Raw genomic sequence first — 17,610 nt, 5'->3', positions numbered from 1 at the left:
CTAAAAGAATGGTGTAAGCAGAGTTCCTTACAACACAGAAATAGACTCACAGACAAAGAAAGCAAACAACCTTATGGTTACATCAAAGGGAAGAGCTCAGGAGGACGTTAGATAAATTAGGAGTACGAGATTATCAGATACACAGTACTACATACAAAAGAGATAAGTGACAAGGACTTGGTATTAGCACAAGGAACTATATTTAATATCTTGTAATAACCTACAATGGAAAAGAATCTGAAAAAGTGTGTATATATATACATGCATGCACACTCACACGCGCGTGTGTGCACACACACACATATATACATACATATGTACCCTGGTGGCTCAGTGGTAAAGAATATGCCTGACAATGAAGAAGAAGCAGGTTCAATCCCTGGCTCAGGAAGATCCTGCTCAGTTGTGTCTGACTCTTTGCGACCCAATGGACTGTAACCCACCAGGCTCCTCTGTCCATGGGATTCTCCAGGCAAGCATACTAGAGTGGGTTGCCATTCCCTTCCCCAGGGGATCTTCCCACCACAGGGATCAAACCCGGATCTCCTGCATTGCAGGAAAATTCTTTACCATCTGAGCCACCAGGGAAGATAGATAGACAGATAAATCTATATATATATATATGTCTGAATCACATTGCTCTACACCTGAAACTAACACAACTTTGTAAATGGTTGCTGTTCAGTTGCTCAGTTGTGTCTGACTCTTTGTGACCCCAAGGACTGGAGCACACCATGCTTCCTTGTCCTTCACCCCCTCCTGGAGCTTGTTCAAACTCATGTCCACTGAGTCAGTGATGCCATCTAACCATCTCATCCTCTGTTGTCCACTTTTCCTCCTGCCTTCCATCTTTCCCAGCATCAGAGTTTTTTCCATCGAATCAGCTCTTCACATCAGGAGGCCGAAGTATCGGAGCTTCAGCCTCAGCATCAGTGCCTCCAATGAATATTCAGGGTTGATTTCCTTTAGGATTGACAGGTTTGATCTTCTTGCAGTCCAAGGGACTCTCAAGAGTCTTCTCTAACACCACAGTTCAAAAACATCAATTTTTCAGCACTCAGCCTTCATCATGGTCCAGCTCTCATATCCATACATGACTACTGGAAAAACAATAGCTCTGACTATACAGACCTTTGTTGGCAAAGTAAAAGCAATTGCAAATTGACCATACTTCAATTTAAAAATGGTTATTAAGACCTCCATTGTGAATGACTCCCTCCAGCCTCTCTGCCTCCTCTTTCCCATCAGTAGAACCAGGGTACCACCTTGCTCTCAGGATCACCTTGAGAATTAAATCAGATCTGCCCAGACATCCAGAAAACACCAAACGCAGCACCTGATGATCAGAAGCCCCAGCATGAATATTGTTTTCCTCCTTTTCCAACTGGAACCAAATATTAAATTTGAGGTATGTAAGTACAACTGCAAGTAATGATCTATTTCCATGAGATGATATGAGAGATGCGACTGAAACATTTCCCCAGGAGACACCTTCACCACATCCATCCCTCCTGTCTACATTATTTGCATATTCCTGATGTTCCGCAAATGAAATTTTAAATCAAGTCATTATCAAAGTTGAAAAATATTTAGGCTAAAATGTACTGGTGACAAATCAATTTTCCAGCAGCATATTTTTTCTTTGATTTTAAGAGTTCCTTTGGGAGCATTCATTTATAAATTATCCAATTTAAAGCACACAAAAAAATTATCTGAAATACCAACTTCAAAGAATAGAAAATTGTAAAGGGCACCATTTGCTTATACATCCCGAATTGAGAAAAATCTTTTAAAGTTGCCTTCTGGTTTCTCACAAAATCAAGCTATACCCACTTGTCTTAATTCTCACTCTTCTTTCCTCGTTTATTCAGTCAAACTGTTCAAATAAACTTTGACTAGCTATCAAAAAACAATTCAGATATACAGAGAAAACAAATATGCAAACAGACAAATTTTTTAAAAAACTCTTTATGCATAGGGGAGTTACATAAATGTGTTTCTCCAGGTTTCCTCTTTTTAATAAGAATATTTTTACATGGGATGTGGTAATCTACATGACATACATATAAGTATGCATACAAATGTGTTCCTACATGCCTGCTCTCACTGACAAACACATACACACAAATTCTACTTTCTATATAACAGATAGAGTAAACCTTAAGATCACAGGCTCTCAAATATTGAATTTTCAATTACTTGGGAAAGAATGAAACAGAAACTTATGGATAAAAACTTGGCTCTGAAAACAAATGAAATAACCCAGAAAATTTTGAGGTTATGACCTAGGGGATAATTTGAGGTATGGGCCTATTTTAGTTTACTTAACAGAATAACCTGTTTTCAATTTTTTTTTAATTTTCTAATTTTTACATGCTGGAATAGAAACTATTTATAGATCAGTGAATTGGTTAATTCTGAGTCCTTCCTTTAGAACAGGCTCTCAAAGGGCCTTCATGAGGCAACATTTTGCTGACCTGCTTCTGATGACTGTATACTCCTATACAGAACTTGGACTCTGCATTTTTTTTTTAATGTGGACCATTTTTAAAGTCTTTACTTATTGAATTTGTTACAGTGATGCTTCTGTTCTGTATTTTGTTTTTTTGGCACCAAGGCCTGTGGGATCTTAGCTTCCTGACTGGGGTTTGAACTCACAGCCCTTGCAGTGGAAGCAGAGAGTCCTTCTTAACCACTGGATCACCAGGGAAGTTTCTGGACTCTGCATTTATAAAGCATTATCTTATGTCATTTTGTCTCTCCTTGACTAAATTTTCTCCATGTCTCAATCTATATGAGATTATGGTATTTCAGAAGCAAAATTCAGTTCAGTCGCTTAATCATGTCTGACTCTTTGCAACCCCATGGCTTCCCTGTCCTTCACTATCTCCTGGAGTTTTCTCAAACTCATGTCCCTTGAGTTGATAATGTCATCCAACCATCTCGTCCTCTGTCGCTCCCTTCTCCTCCTGCTCTCAATCTTTCCCAGCATCAGGATCTTTTCAAACGAGTCAGCTCTTCACATCAGGTGGCCAAAGCATTGGAGCTTCAGCCTCAGCAGCAGTCCTTCCAATGAGTATTCAGGGTTGATTTCCTTTAGCATTGGCTGGTTGGATCTCCTTGCTGTCCAAGAGACTCTCAAGAGTTTACTTTAGGACCACAGTTTGAAAGCATCATTTCTTTAGCGCTCAGTCTACTTTATGGTCCAGCTGTCACATATGTATATGACTACTGGAAAAACCATAGCACTGACTATATGGACGTATTGGGCAAAATGATGTCTCTGCTTTTTAATACACTGTCTAAATTTGTCATAGTTTTTCTTCCAAGGAGTAAGCCCCATCTATGAAGTGAGGGCAAAATAGTACTCTTTGATATGATGTATGTGTGTCTGTGTGTTAAAAGATCAGTCATGTTCAACTCTTTGCAACCTCATGGACTATATAGACAGGCTCCTCTGTCTATGGGATTCTCCAGGCAAGAATACTAGGGTGGGTTGCCAGCTCCTTCTCCAGGGGATCTTCTTGACCCAGGATTGAACCTGAATCTCCCACATTGAGGCAGATTCTTTACCACCGTTTGTGCCACCAGGGAAGCCCTGATATGATAGTTATGAGGATTATATTAAAACATTTGTCCATATGTATTACTTAATAAATGCAAGACATTATTAGAAATAGCTTTCCTGCTGTTGATGGATGCACTTTGTCATTTTTCTATCTCTCCCAAGAGAAATTAAGATTCCAGGCTGACAACTGATACAAACATTCACCCGACACTGATTCATGCATTCAACAATTTGTGTTTGTGGAGTGCCTATCAGGCACCCAGTCTGGTAGAACTCATAGTCTAATGGGGAACACAGACACACAGGTAATTAAGAGTTCGTGTTGGGAGGAGAATAAATAAGGCATAACGAGAAACAGAAATGGTTTATTTCACAGAGGAATTGGGGCTGTCGAGGTAGATAATTTTTTAGGAATCTGAGATAAGGTGAGCTCAGCTATAAATAAGAGACACTCAGGTAAACTGTTCTGGGAATATCCTCATGGTTATATTTCCTACCCAATTAGCAAATATTTTTGAGAACTTTCTTTTTGCTAAGAACTGCAGATACGTGCATTTCTGCTCTAACATTAAATACACTTTACTAAAAAAAACGTTGCATCCTGTATTATGGGGAAAAAAAATAGGTGTGGGGGAAATTCAATCAAAACTTAAGAAACTTTGAAATAAAACTTTAACACACATACTAATAATCTTAATAAAAGTTATCAGTGGAAGTAAATCTCCAGCATCATTTGAACTTAACGCTCTCTTACAAGCCCTGTACCTTGGAGTTTGTTCTCCTCCCCCACATCCTCTTCAGAGATGTAGGGCCTGAAAACATTTAACAGAGGCCAGTTTAATCAAAATTAAAACTACAGTTTGGGCCCTGGGCTACCCAAGGGTGGTGGGAGCTAGAGCAGGAGCTGAGGTGGGCTCCAGGCCTGCTCTCAATCCACACCCATACATCCCTGCACAGCCTTGCGCATCCCACCCTCAGCCTGCAGGAGGCACCATGTGCCGAGGCCCTGGGTTTTGAGGACCAGTCCCTGACCTAACCACTGAGGTCTTTTCATGGCATTGGGCACCAGCATGATGGTGGTCAGTCCCCTGCCGCTCTACGTGAAGCTGCTCATCAGATGGGTGGTAAGCCCCCACCACTGGGACCAGTGTGCTGGGGAGGAAGGTTCTCTACCCTCCAAACTTCTTCACCTGTGCCAAGGACACTGCAAGTGGGTGGGAAGACAGGCTCTTCCAAGGCCTGAGCCTTTTGCTGACACCTACCAGCCTCTCACCGACCTGGGCAGCGTGAAGGTTTTTCCTCCAGATGAGATGGAGAAGGTGTCCGACAAGGACGACACGGGGACTTCTCTGAAGAGGGCAGAGGAGGAGACCTCCTAGATGATGCTGATACAGACCATGTCCTGTGTGTCGTCCCACCCCTTGGGTGTCATCTCAACAGCTGCTTGGACCATTTCATGGGGCCAGAGGCCAAGCACAGCAGAGAGTTGAGCTCCGTTGGCAAGATCTGCTGAGATTCTTTGTCAGCTGAGTCCCTCACCTCCTGGGAGACTATAATCTGCTGGCCCCTCCCTCAGTGCGTACCTGGTGGATGATAGCTCCAGTCGAACTGACCGCCGGGAGCCCACCCAAGTTTGTGATAGGGATGCCAGTGAGAATGCTGACTTCTCTCTTCCTGCTGGTGGGCGGATCTCATGGCTGTGAACAACTGTGGGCTATAGGCAGGGCCTCCCCTCTCACTCCACAGGGTTCAAGTCTGCATCCACCGCTGGAAGGACGTGAGTGAGTGGGGCCAACTTTTTTGCAGCACCCCCCTCCCCCACACCTTTCTACCACCAAGTGTCCTCAGAATCCTGCTTTGCCCAGAATAACGTGAACCACCTGAAAAAACACTGTGGCCACTAAACAATAAGGACCTACAGTAAACCCCAGGGAACTAATTCAATATCTTGTAATAAACTATAACGGAAAACAGCCTGAAAAAGATACATACACAGATATAATCCAACCACGTTGCTATACACTTGAAACATAACATTGTAAATTGACTCTATTTCAAGTTTTTGTTTTTGTTTTTTTTTAAATACACATACAGACAAACCCACACTGTCTCAGCCTGGGCACCACGGATGAGGTCTGGTCATCTCTGAGCACCTTTAAGACCCCCAGCCCAGTTGGTCTCCAGGTTCCATATTCGCCCTGTGCCTGCACAAAAGCAGGGCCTGGGTGGGCGTTAACCTGAGCTGAAGTGGCTTGGCCACCGTTAGACCTGGGGCAGTGGGCAGGGCTGGGGAATTGCAGCAGAATCCCCTTCAGTTCAGTTCAGTTGCTCAGTCTTGTCCAACTCTTTGCAACCACAGGGACTGCAGCACGACAGGCTTCCCTGTCCGTCACCAGCTCCCAGAGCTTGCTCAAATTCATGTCCTTTGACATGATGATGTCATGGTGATGTCATCCTATCATCGCATCCTCTGTCATCCCCTTCTCCTCCTGCCTTCAATCTTTCCCAGCATCTGGGTCTTTTTCAATGAGTCAGTTCTTTGCATCAGGAGGCCAAAGTAGTGGAATTTCAACTTTAGCATCAGTCCTTCCAATGAATATTCAGGGTCAATTTCCTTTAGGATGGACTAGTTGGATCTCCTTGCAGTCCAAGGGACTCTCAAGAGTCTTCTCCAACACCACAGATCAAAAGCATCAATTCTTCAGCACTCAGCTTTCTTTACAGTTCAACTCTCACATCCATACATGACTACTAGAAAAACCAGAGCTTTGACTATACAGACCTTTGTTGGTAAAATCAAGTCTCTACTACTTAATGTGCTATCTAGGTTGGTCATAGCTTTTCTTCCAAGGAGCAAGTGTCTTTTAATTTCATGACTGCAGTTACCATCTGCAGTGATCTTAGAGCCCAAGAAAATAAAGTCACTCACTGTTTCCATTGTTTCCCCATTTATTTGCCATGGGACCAGATGCCATGATCTTTGTTTTTGAATGTTGAGTTTTAAGCCAGCTTTTTCACTCTCCTCTTTCATCCTCATCAAGAGGCTCTTTAGTTCCTCTTTGCTTTCTGCCATAAGGGTGGTGTTCACCAGCATATCTAAGGTTATTGATATTTCTCCCTGCAATCTTGATTCCAGCTTGTGCTTCATCCAGCCCAGCATTTTGCATGATGTACTCTGCATATAAGTTAAATAAACAAGGTGACAATATACAGCCTTGATGTACTCCTTTCCCAACTTGGAACTGGTCTGCTGTTCCTTTCCCAGTTCTAACTGTTGCTTCTTGACCTGCATACAGATTTCTCAGGAGGCAGTTAAGGTGGTTTGGTATTCCCATCTCTCTCAGAACTTTACATAGTTTGTTGTAATCCACACAGTCAAAGGCTTTAGCATAGTCAGTAAAGCAGATTTTTTTCTGTAATTCTCTTGCTTTTTCTATGATCCAACAAATTTTGGCAATTTGATCTCTGGTTCTTCTGCCTTTTCTAAATCCAGCTTGAACATCTGGCAGTTCTCTGCTCACATACTGTTGAAGCCTAGCCTGGAGAATTTTGAGTGTTACTTTGCTAGCATGTGAGATGAGTGTAATTGTGCAGTACTTTGAGCATTCTTTGGCATTGCCTTTCTTTGGGATTGGAATGAAAACTGACCTTTTTCAGTCCTATGGCCACTGCTGAGTTTTCCACTTATCTGATGGTAAAAAAATCTGCCTGCAAAGTGGGAGACCCAGCTTCGATCCCTGGATTGGAAGACCCCCCTGAAGGCAATATCTACCCATTCCACTATTCTTGCTTGGAGAATTCCCTGAATTGAGAAGCCCAGAAGTCTACAGTCCATGGAGTCACAAAGAGTCAGACACAACTGAATGACTAACACTTTCACTTTCCCCTTATTTGAAGATTTACCAAGCCTGCCTTGTGCAGGGGCAGGCTAGTCAGGCAAAAACTCATGGGGTCAGGTGCCACGATCCTGTTCAAACCCCTCCAGCCTGCCCTGGCTCTCATCCTACAGCTTGGCTGGGAATGTTGCTCTCCTGCTTTGTAAATAGCGCATGACTCCCTTTCAAGAGCCACCATCATGTCTGGACTTGTGCTGAAGTTCTGGTCAGGTTTTGCCTTCATTTTCCTCAACACTACTTTTCTGATAAGAAAAATGCAGCACTTTCTGAATGGGACATCATGTGAATGCTCAGAACGTGTCCTCCATTCATTGCTTTAACGATGACACTTCATGTGCAGGTTCCCATGCAGCTGTGAACACCCAGATATTAGGTCCTACTGGTCCTACCCAGTTTAAAAGTTCCTAATAAGATTTTTATCTGTTCTCCCTCAAATAACTGTAGTGGTGGTGATTTGGGGGGAAAAAATCCTTACACTCTGAAGGGGATCGGAACATGCCAGCCCCAAACTGCCACGCTGCCATGTGGATTATTTTGAGCTGCAAGTACTTGACAAACAGCAGATGTGGGAAGGACTCTCTGATCACCCTCATTCTACCTAAAAATAGGACATAGGCTTTCCTGTGAGAAAAGTGCCCCCATGCACTAAGAAAAAGAAAACATTGTTCTGTCCAGACATGAAATGTGGATGCCACAATGAATCTGTGCAAACATATCTACCAGAATAACCTTTGCCTCTCATTAGTTGACCCCATATATTTCCTAACTTTCCCAAAATTTAGCATCTCCAGCCCAGCCCCTTCGTGAGGTATGATCTCCACAGTGAACTGTTCTTTGTTAGAGCAGTTAGGCATGGAAGTTCCCAGGTCTATCCCATTCCTATACCATTTTTCTTCTCTATGAAGGCTTTCAGGCTACATAAAATATTAGCATCAAGTAAAATGTGCATGTATTTCTCCTGTTGATCTGTCTTTTGTAGGTTTAATTTACAGGCCTCTGCACACAACCCATGAGGATAGATGAAAAGTCTTAATCTTCACTAAAAACCTAATACCAGAAATTCCACACTCGCAAATTTTTATAAAACATGGGGAAGTATCTTTGCAACATCTTTATCTATACTTGAAATCGCTAATAACTGTTTTGCTCATTTGAAAATTTATTTGAATAAAGATAGAGAGATTGCTTTGTTCTCAAGCAATAGATAGATTCTTCACTTGATTTTTGAAATTTACTTTTAATTAGAGGTTAATTGTTTTACAATATTGTGTTGGCTTCTGCCATACAACAACATAAATCAACCACAATTTCACATATGTCTCCTCCTTCCTGAAGCTCCCCCCACTCTCCACCCCATCCCACTCCTCTATGTTGTCACAGAGCACCCGGTTGGGTGCCCTCTGCTCAATCAGCAGCTTCCCACTGGCCATGCATTTTACACATGGTAGTGTATATATGTCAATGCTGTACCCTCAATTCGTTCCACCCTTTCCTTCCCCCACTGGGTCCAAAGTCTGTTCTCTATGTCTGCATCTCTATTCCTGCCCTGCAAATAGGTTCATCAGTACATTATTCTATATTCTGTATATATATATGTTTTTAATATATGAATTTTTTTTTTTCTCTTTCTGACTTACTTCACTCTGTGTAACAGGTTCTGGGTTCATCCACCTCACTAGAACTGACTCATATGCATTCATTTTTATGGCTGAATAATATTCCATTGTAGATACGTGTCACGACTTCTCATAGGCAAAAACACTCTTTGATATAAGTCACAGAAATATCTTCTTTGACCCACCTCCTAGAGTCATGGAAATAAAAACAAAAATAAACAAGTGGGACCTAATTAAACTAAAAGCTTTTGCACAGCAAAGGAAACTATAAAGAAGATGAAAACACAACCCTCAGAATGGGAGAAAATAATTGCAAATGAGAAAGGAACGCATTTGACTACTCTGGTGAGGTGGATGAAACTAGAATCTATTATACAGAGTGAAGTAAGGCAGAAAGAGAAAAAAATACCATACATTAACGTATGTATGTATGGAATCTAAAAAGATGGTACTGATGAGCCTATTTGCAGGGCAGCAAAGGAGATACAAACATAACAGACTTCTGGTCACAGTAGGGGAAGGAGAGAGCGAAAGAATAGCACTAAAACATATACATTACCATACGTAAAGCAGACAGCCCGCAGGAATTTGCTGTATCATGCAGGGAACCCAAATCCAGTGCTCTGTGACAATGCAGCGGGGTAGGAAGGAGTGGGAGATGGGAGGGAGATTCAAGAGGGAGGGGACATATGTATACCTATGGTTGATTCATGTTGATATACGGTAGAAACCAACACAATATTGTAATTATCCTCCAAACAAAAATTAAATTAAATTTAGAGAACAATAATTGCAAATGAAACAACTGACAAAGGATTAATCTCCAAAATATACAAGCAGCTTATGCAGCTCAACATCAGAAAAACAAACAACGCAACCAAAAAGTGGGAGGAAGACCCAAACAGATACTTCCCTTGATTATTTTTTTGCTCTCTTTTAAAAAAAATTTTTACTAGAGTATAGTTGCCTTACAACGTTGTTAGTTTCTACCGTACAGCAAAGTGAATAAGCAATACCTATACATAATGCCCCCTCTGTTTTAGATTTCCTTCCTATTTAGGCCACCACAGGTCACTCAGGAGAGTTATCTGTGCTATACAATACATGCTCATGAGTTATCTATTTTACATTATACATAATAAGTGTATATATGTCAAACTCAATCTCCCAATTCATCCCACCCCAGATGTAAAGAACAAAAGCATGGCTCTCTTAATAACTTAACATAGCAGAAAGTTAGCAGTTCCTAAAGCCACTAAATCATCTGTTTCTTGGTAAAGAAAGGTACACTGGCCAACGTTTTAGGTGTTTTTCTTACATGCAGCTAAATTTTCTTCTTTAGCTATAAGAAAGCTTATATCTGATCACTTCAAAACATGAACATTCTGGGCCAACTGACATAGGAATCAACACAACTTCCTCTTAAATGCTATCTTTCTTTAATTTATCAACCACTTTAAGAAACACTTGCTTCAGAACAAACCCTGTGAACAGGCACAGTCCCAAATTGCAAATAATTCACAGTTTAGTAAGAAAGGTAGACAGTCTAATTGTACTGTCTTGAAGTAACGACTTTATTAGAGAAAGAAGGGCTAGAAGAAATCGTGGTAGACAGGGATGAAATTTCTGGTGCTAATTTTGAAAGGTTTCTCAAGTTGTTTGTAACACAAGACAAACCAAAAATGAAGAAAGAGGAGGAGGAGGAAGGGGAGGAGCAGAAGAAATGGGTTTCTAGGTAGAAAGGAGTCCGGGAATGCATTTCAGGGAGAAGAAACTTGAAATGTAAAGATGTAAAGTCCCTCCTTAGAGTATAAAAGAAGGCCACTTTTTCTCTCAAGTCTCAACAAATTCTTAATATTTTACCCCTTACTCCTCTGGTTCTAATAATCACTGAGAAACTATGGCCAGGCCTTCTTGAATCAAACTCAACTTATCTGCTTTCCTGAAAAGATGTTTTGGGGAATGGAAATGAACTAGGATGAAGAAAATGGTCTCCAAGGCTGGATTTGGCTATTCTCCTAGGTGAGGACTGTAAACAATTCCTCACCAGAATGGGTGCAGGACTAGATGGAAGGCGGAGGTATCTTTACTTGAGAAATTAGCCCTACTGGTATAGAAGATGGCTGTGGGCCTGTAGGTTGGCAGAAACAGAGACCACAAAAGCTGACTGATAAAATCCTCACCAAGAGACAAGGAGGATTTTAATACAGCCCACAGAGGAACCAGGAAGACGCTGAGGCTTCTGCTCCAAATGCTATAGGATAAAGTGGGACTGGGGGGGAAAAATGTTTTGATAGAGTTTTTTTGTTTGTTTGTTTTTAACACTCTAGTTATTTGTTCTATAGCATCTAGTGTAGCCCTTCCCCATAAAGCCTACAACACGCAATAAAACTCTTGATTTGCAGTTATTTTGGAGGGAGGATTAGGAGATATGCCACGTGGAAGATGAAAAATTCCCACTTCCACATAACAGAAATAGGGTAAAAAAGAATACCTGGGCTTCCCGGGTGGCACTAGAAGTAAAGAATCCACCTGCCAATGCCGGAGATGTAAGAGAGGCAGGTTCCATCCTGTGTCGGAGAGATCCTTTGAGGAGGAAATGACAACCCACTCCAGTATTCTTGCCTGGGCAATACCACGGACAGAGGAGCCTGGTGGGCTGCGGTTCATGGGGTCACAAAGAGTCAGTTATGACTGAGCAGCTAAGCAGCAGAAGAGAGAACGCTTAAGAAGAGCTTTAGTGGATGACAGAGTTAAATTCCCGAAAGAAAAAAAAATATCAAGAAAGGATCCTTTATCAAACAAAAGTATTCTTTGAAATTAAAAAAAAAATTTTTCATGTGAAAGACAAAAGAAGAACTTTGAACTTCTAAAAACCACGAACCTAGGTGTTGGGATCAAACTCCTCTAGATTTTAAGAACTAGGAGACTCCAGATAACAAGACATGGAGTTAAACTTGTGATCTTTGTTGACGTTCACTTTTATAGTCTATGTGTGTCCCTCCTGGCAGCAACTTTATGCACTTTTAACATAAATATATTGACTTTCAGGTGTATTCCTTAGACAACCAATTGCCCAAAAGTGACTACAGGAGTCGATATATGTTTAATATGTGTTTCAGAGAGAAGACCTTCTGCCTTCAGGTAATAATGATAAAGAAGGAAGTGAGCAGCCCCTGTCCATCCTCAAAGGGAAGGTACTTGAAGCTCAAGTTCATAGCTTATATATTTTTGTATTTTTGGCATTTAGTCCATTTCCTAGCTCGTAGCTTACAGTAGCAGTTTTAGCTCGTGTGATTGTGGAAAGTAGCACGTTCAAAATTTGCAAAGGAGGGCAGTAGTCTGCAAACCCAGGGAGGAGTTGATGCTTCATTTTGAGTTGAAGGTTTCTCCTAGCAGAATTCTCTCCTTTTTTTAAAAAGCCCTTTTAAAAAACTTTTTTTTTAAAAATGAAGTATAGTTTATTTACAATGTTGTGTTAGTTTCTGGTGGCTGACACAGTAAAGAATCTGCCTGCAATGTAGGAGACCCAGGTTTGATCCCTGGGTGGGCAAGATCCCCTGGAGCAGGGCATAGCAACCCACTTCAGTATTCTTGCCTCGGAAATCCCATGGACAGAGCAACCTGACAGACTACAGCTATGGGTTGCAAAGAGTCAGACACTTTGAGTGACAATCACATTAATATAGCATATACATTATACACATATATTCATATATGAATATATTATATATTTATATTAATGTGTTTATATCATGCATTTTATTTATAAATGTATATAATAGATAATTTATATTACAGTAATATATATCACTATATTATATGATATAAATTATAGCAATTTTTAAGGTATTTCATAAATATAGATTTGTTGTATATAAATATATTAATATAAACATATAATGGATAAGTGTATTGTATTAATATATTGATATTAAATGCATTTATTTTAACAAACACAATTATGGTTCATATATAATAGATTCATATATTATAGTTATTATCAATAATGTATATAATATATTAATATATTATATATTTATACATAATAAATTTATGAAATATGGAAAATAAGTAATATAATTTATATTACATAACATCTTATGGAAAAGCCCAAATGAACATCTTGGTCAACACAATATATGACAAATATTTGCATATACAATATGCTAATGTATTATATAATTATATAAACTAAAACTATTACATATAAGTTAATATATAATTATATATATTTGAAATATCTCATCTCACTCTTTTGTTTATGTAAATTTCAATGCCTGAAAATAATACTATTCTTATTGTTAAAGTCAATAAACAGTGAGAAAATTTCTCATGAAGAGACAGCTGAGAGAGATATCAAAAAACAGGTTACAGGACAGCAATGAAGGGAAAGATGACTATCCACTGCTCATGCCACAATCAGGGTGAATTCACACCCAGAAATAGCTTCATTAAGCTCCCTCATTTCACAGACCACAGAACCAAAATCAGAGGATTCTCAAATGGACCCACATATTCTTTCTGATGCTTCTCCAAAGACTGAAGAGAAGGGAAACACACCACCGCCCCCCGCCCCAAGACATGCTATGCAGCCACTATCACTCTGACAACCAAAACCAGACAAGGTGTAAGTGAAAGTGAAGTCGCTCAGTCGTGTCCCACTCTTTGCCACCCCATGGACTGTAGCCCCTCAGGCTCCTCAGTCCATGGGATTTTCCAGGCATGAATACTGGAGTGGGTTGCGATACCACCAAGCAAGTTACCACCAATAAAGAAAATTACAGGCCAGTACCTTTGATGGATATAGATGCAAAAGTTCTTAATAAGTTGTTGGCAAACCAAATACAACAACACATAAAAGAGATACACATCATACACAATGACCATGTTAAGTTTATCTCAGGGTCATAAGGATGTTTCAATACATGCAAATCAATCAATGTGATATACCACATCAACAACAAAAAAGACAGGAATGACATGACCATCTCAGTAGATGCAGAAAAACCATTTAATAAAATTCAACATCCATTCCTGATAAAAACTGTTACAAAAGTGACTACAGAGGGAACATATCAACATACTAAAAGCTATTTATGACAAACCCACAGCCAATATAATACTTGACAGTGAAAAGCACTTTGCCTTCTTTCTAAATGTAGAACAAGACAAGGATGCCCATTCACACCATTTCTGTTCAAAATAGTATTGAAAGTTGACACAAAACAATTAGACAAGAAAGAAAGAAAATGTACCCAAATTGGAAAGAAAGAGGTAAAACTGTCAGTTGACTTGATACTAATACTACATATAGAAAACTCTAAAGACTCCTACATACAAACTAAGAACTGATAAATAGACTCAGCAAGGTAGCAGGATTCAAAAACAAAACAAACAAACCAAAAAAAAAAAAAAAAGGCAAGGTAAATGGTCTGTCAGATTTTGAACCCCAGCCATATGTCACCAAAGCCCAGTACTGCGAACCCATGACATTAAACTGGCTTCTTAGGTGTGGTTGTAAAAAACGAATGAAGCCCTGGCTCACTCCACTGGAAAGCTGTGAGTGCTTCGGCTAATTTATGACATAGCTGTGCCTGGGAGGAGAAGCATTCTCTCCTTGCTGTATTTCCAGAGAGACAGCTGTACAGTGATCTTCGTGTGACCTTCCGAGCTCTAGCTCCCTCCTAGGGTTTTAATATATGCTTCCTGGATAAACCGAAAAACAAAGGAATGAATGAACGCCTACATGCAAAGAAAAAAACCTGCTAATATTAGCTTCTGCTAAAGATACCACGAGTGTCACAATAGGCTTCTCTGCATACTCAGGTATTGTGAAGTCATTCAGAGTTCACATGTCCACAAAGACAGCATCAAATGAATTATTTTAAGCTGTCACTTCTGAGACTGAGCTCTGTGCTGACAAAAATAAGTGAGTAAAGCAGCAGCAATGAAACACGCCCTGGATCCTGACATGGGTTGGGCCTGCGGAACAGAGCAGGGAATTTTAACAGCTGGGAGAATATACTGCAGGAAGCTAGCTTCAATCCTCTTGACTTCAGCAAAGGGAGGCCAGGAAAACACTAGCAAATGAACCTTGCAAGGAACAGATAACACCTAATTTAGCCCATCCCAACAATGTCACAGGGGCTTCCCTGGTGGCTCAGATGGTAAAGAATCTGCCTGCAGTGCAGGAGACCCAGATTTGATCCCTGAGTCCAGAAGATCCCCTGGAGAAGGGAATGGTAATCCACTCCAGTATTCTTGCCTGGAGAATTCCATTGACGGAGGAGCCTAGCAGGCTACAGTCTATGCAATCGCAGAGTTGGACATGACTGAGTTTCATGTCACTTCAACAATGTCACACCTGTATATTTTGGAGTGTAAGCCCTAGAGGTTTTCTATAGCACAATTACACAACGAGTAACCCACTGCAGCAAAACCCAGTGAAAAGGCGCAGCAGAGTGATGTTGAGAATGCCGAGGTCCTCACCTGTCCATAGAAACTAGTGTCTTTAAGGCTCAAGCAAGCTATAATGAAACAGCTATTTGAATAACTAAGGATCATGGTAAAAATTAACCCTGGGGGTGGGGGTACCTCAGAGCATTTTGATGCCATCTCTATTTTCATAACATTCTTGCTCTGTCACCTAGAAAAAGTTATTAATTTATTCTGTATCTCAATTTAGCCAGCCATAAAATGAAGATGATATTCCTTTTTAATCTATAAACCATATAAAATTATCTAATTTCAATAATAGGCTAGAGGTCACAGGTCAATAATTCCTCAAAGGTATTCCAAAACTCAAAATGCTTGGAAAACCTTTTTTTTTTAATAAGCCTTTTTACAGCAGGAATTTATCTGACATGAACAGATTTAGTGGTAAAAACTGATCTGACATAATCTGAAGCTTTTTATGTATTTAGCCCTATGCTAATGCGATTAAGGACACTGTTCAAAACTCTTATAGGACTGTAAAGTATACTATACTATACATATACTGTAAAGTATAAGGAATATAAGCTGTTTTAACTTTCTAAACAGCAAAAAGTTTGAATTTTAAAAAGTATCAATACATCTGGTCATAGGTATTAATATCCAATAAATACAAATAGCTCTTACAACTCAACATCAAAAAAAAATTAAAAATGGGCAGAAGATCTGAATAGATATTTTTCCACAGAGGAAATGCAGATGGCCAGCAGGCACATGAAAAGATGCTCAACATCAATAATCATCAAAGAAATGCACATCAACTCAAAATCACAATGACATATCACCTCACACCTATTAAAATGTCCATCATCAAAAAGAACACAAATAACATATGCTGGAGAGGGTGTGAAGAGGAGGGAATCTTCCTACACTGTTGGTGGGAGTGTAAATTGGTACAGTCACTGTGAAGAACTGTATGGAGGTTTCTCAAAAAAACTAAAACAGAACTACCATCAGTTCATTTCAGCTCAGTTCAGTTGCTCAGTCGTGTCTGACTCTTTGTGACCCCATGAATCGCAGCACGCCAGGCCTTCCTGTCCATCACCAATTCCCGGAGTTTACTCAAACTCATGCCCATCGAGTTGGTGATGCCATCCAGCCATCTCATCCACTGTCGTCCCCTTCTCCTCCTGCCCCCAGTCCCTCCCAGCATCAGGGTCTTTTCCAATGAGTCAACTCTTCACATGAGGTGGCCAAAGTATTAAAAGTAGGGAAAATCACTAGACCATTCAGGTATGACCTAAATCAAATCCCTTATGACTATACAGCGGAAGTGAGAAATAGATTTAAGGGACTAGATCTGATAGACAGAGTACCTGATGAACTATGGATGGAGGTTTGTGACATTATACAGGAGACAGGGATCAAGACCATCCCCATAGAAAAGAACTACCATATGACCTAGCAATTCCACTCCTGGGCAGCTATCTGAAAACAAACACACTACCAAAAATATGTATGTACCCCAGTGTTCATGGCAACATTATTTACAATTGCCAAGATATGGAAACAACTTAAGTGTCCTTCAATAGATGAACAGGGAAAGAAGTGGTATAGGTAGGCAGATAGGTAGACAGACAGACAGATACAATGGAATACTACTAACCCATAAAAAATAGAAATCTTGCCATTTGTAGCCACATGGATGGACTTCTATGAAGTTAAATCAGACAGACAAAGAACAAATACTGTATGATATTACTTATGTGTGGAATCTAAAAAGTACAACAAACTAGTGAATATTAAAAGAAGCAGACCCACAGGTATAGAGAACAGACTAGTGGTTACCAGTGAGGAGTGGGGGAGGGGTAATGCCTAGATTTATTTTTTTCATGGTTTAACTGCTTTAACTTTCAATAACACCAAATCTACAAAATGTAGACCACAAATACCAATAAAACTTAAAACCAGCTGTCTCATCAGTGGTTAAATTTAGTATTCACAAAACATCCTTGCATCTGAAAATAATTTAGATTCAATTTTTCTCACTTTGCAAGAATGCTCATGTATGCACAGTAATTGAGAAATGAGAGCC

At 40.1% G+C, this 17,610-nt stretch overlaps 1 pseudogene; it reads left to right on the top strand.

The window, feature by feature from the left end:
* LOC136167445 (mitochondrial carrier homolog 1-like) overlaps positions 1–17,610 on the top strand; it is a 174,943-nt pseudogene that overhangs the window by 18,560 nt on the left and 138,773 nt on the right.

This window comes from Muntiacus reevesi, chromosome 4 (assembly GCF_963930625.1).
Source record: "Muntiacus reevesi chromosome 4, mMunRee1.1, whole genome shotgun sequence".
NCBI classification, from domain to species: Eukaryota; Metazoa; Chordata; class Mammalia; order Artiodactyla; family Cervidae; genus Muntiacus; species Muntiacus reevesi.
Note: the sequence above shows the minus strand (reverse complement) of the source record. Positions and strands in the feature narration are given on the sequence as shown.